Source organism: Schistocerca nitens, unplaced genomic scaffold (assembly GCF_023898315.1).
Source record: "Schistocerca nitens isolate TAMUIC-IGC-003100 unplaced genomic scaffold, iqSchNite1.1 HiC_scaffold_207, whole genome shotgun sequence".
NCBI classification, from domain to species: Eukaryota; Metazoa; Arthropoda; class Insecta; order Orthoptera; family Acrididae; genus Schistocerca; species Schistocerca nitens.
Window position 1 is genome coordinate 27,501 of NW_026045748.1, and position 2,500 is coordinate 30,000.

At 57.4% G+C, this 2,500-nt stretch overlaps 1 non-coding gene across 1 annotated transcript in view; it reads right to left on the bottom strand.

The window, feature by feature from the left end:
- LOC126220853 (small subunit ribosomal RNA) overlaps window positions 1-177 on the bottom strand; it is a 1,909-nt gene extending 1,732 nt beyond the window's left edge. Inside the window, exon 1 of the ribosomal RNA XR_007543200.1 lies at window positions 1-177. This exon is cut by the window's left edge and continues 1,732 nt beyond it. This is a non-coding gene — a ribosomal RNA (small subunit ribosomal RNA).
- Between the last annotated feature and the right edge of the window lie 2,323 nt (window positions 178-2,500).

Genomic DNA, 2,500 nt, shown 5'->3' on the forward strand with positions numbered 1-2,500 from the left:
TTTGCATGTATTAGCTCTAGAATTACCACAGTTATCCAAGTAACGTGGGTACGATCTAAGGAACCATAACTGATTTAATGAGCCATTCGCGGTTTCACCTTAATGCGGCTTGTACTGAGACATGCATGGCTTAATCTTTGAGACAAGCATATGACTACTGGCAGGATCAACCAGGGAGCTGCGTCAACTAGAGCTGAGCAGCCGGCCGCCCGGGAGTGTGTCCCGGGGGCCCGCGCGAACACGCAAGCGTCCGCTCAATTATTCTGCAAACAGGAGGAGGCTGGGCTCCCCTGCACGATACACCTCGAAACCCTCTCAGGTCCCGGCGGCGCGCAGCGCCGTCCTAAGTACTTGGTCGGGTTCGAGAGAGGCGCAATCGCCCGGAGATAGGCGAGTAGACGCTTTCAGTGCGACCACCCGTGCTCCCAACTGAGCTTGCCGCTGCCGACAGAGGCCCGGGAGCGTGCTGTCGTGGTGTTGCCGGCGGGAGACAACACGCGGCCACAAACAGTGACCGGGCAGCTCCAACGCCAGCGCCACAGAGGGGCAGAGCCCCACTTGGGTGCCAAAGCGAACTCTCCCAGCACAGCGCACGCGCCAACACATCCGCACAGCTGCGATACAAACCACCTGCGAGAACCGCGGGGGCGACCGAGCAGCAGACGGCGTCGCGGCGCCGAGTGCCGGGCGGCGGCGCATCCTCAACGCACACAGTCCTCAATCGGACCAGCACACTGCAGATGTCCACCGCGCTTCGCACCGGGCCCGGGAGGACCCACTTTGGCCGCACGGCGCCGCGCGCTGGGTGCGCCGGCACGCAGATGCGCCGCCTGCCGCGTCCGTCAGCCGGCGCGCCTGCCACTGGGCGCCCCCACCAGCCGGCTGCCGCGCGTGCGCCCACGCAGCGCGCGGCCAGCACGCCGGGCGCCCCCCCCTCACCGGCCGGGGACGGTCCCACCCAGCCACCGCCGCGTATCGCTTCATACCCACATGCCCACTCACGTTCGTGGGTATGACGGGTGTCGCTGAAGCAACCGGTTAATACCTGTACCGATCGTCGATATCAACGATTCACCTCCAGCGCGAACAACCGCGCAACAACGGATTTCCAGTTCATTTGCGTAACTTGGGCAGCAAACGTAGACATCCATCTACATTTGCGACTTCTACGAGTCTTGCATGCCTGGATGTTGTGTGTCACGACGCACTCCATCAGCATACATACACGCTGCGACGTGTGCACGAAAGAACACGTGGAAGGTGGCCAGCGTACGTATACGAATGCCATTGCACAGCTGCGAAGCGCATTCAACACGCGAACTCCTGACCGACGAGCTAGAGGTGACAGGAGGGGAGGGGGGGGCGGGGGCGATATACGTCCTATTGCAGTACACAATACAGTGGATAGCGGGACCATGTGGAAAGTAAGCAACACTCGCAAGATGTGAGGGTACGCACCGTAAAATGAATCAATACGCAGAACACCACAGTGTGCGCGAAGTGAACTATGTTGAGATGGTTGCAATTAGGCAACGCTACACGAATTCCTAGAGTCATATAACTAACAATTACAGGGCAGGTTAGGGCGCAACGTAGGTTAGGTTAGGGCGCAACGTGGGTTAGGTTAGGGCCCAACGTGGGTTAGGTTAGGGCCCAACGTGGGTTAGGTTAGGGCCCAACGTGGGTTAGGTTAGGGCCCAACGTGGGTTAGGTTAGGGCCCAACGTGGGTTAGGTTAAGGCGCAACTTGGGTTAGGTTAGGGCGCAACTTGGGTTAGGTTAGGGCGCAACTTGGGTTAGGTTAGGGCGCAACTTGGGTTAGGTTAGGGCGCAACTTGGGTTAGGTTAGGGCGCAACTTGGGTTAGGTTAGGGCGCAACTTGGGTTAGGTTAGGGCGCAACTTGGGTTAGGTTAGGGCGCAACTTGGGTTAGGTTAGGGCGCAACTTGGGTTAGGTTAGGGCGCAACTTGGGTTAGGTTAGGGCGCAACTTGGGTTAGGTTAGGGCGCAACTTGGGTTAGGTTAGGGCGCAACTTGGGTTAGGTTAGGGCGCAACTTGGGTTAGGTTAGGGCGCAACTTGGGTTAGGTTAGGGCGCAACTTGGGTTAGGTTAGGGCGCAACTTGGGTTAGGTTAGGGCGCAACTTGGGTTAGGTTAGGGCGCAACTTGGGTTAGGTTAAGGCGCAACTTGGGTTAGGTTAAGGCGCAACTTGGGTTAGGTTAAGGCGCAACTTGGGTTAGGTTAAGGCGCAACTTGGGTTAGGTTAAGGCGCAACTTGGGTTAGGTTAAGGCGCAACTTGGGTTAGGTTAAGGCAGAAGTTGGGTTAGGTTAAGGCAGAAGTTGGGTTAGGTTAAGGCAGAAGTTGGGTTAGGTTAAGGCAGAAGTTGGGTTAGGTTAAGGCAGAAGTTGGGTTAGGTTAAGGCAGAAGTTGGGTTAGGTTAAGGCAGAAGTTGGGTTAGGTTAAGGCAGAAGTTGGGTTAGGTTAAGGCAGAAGTTGGGT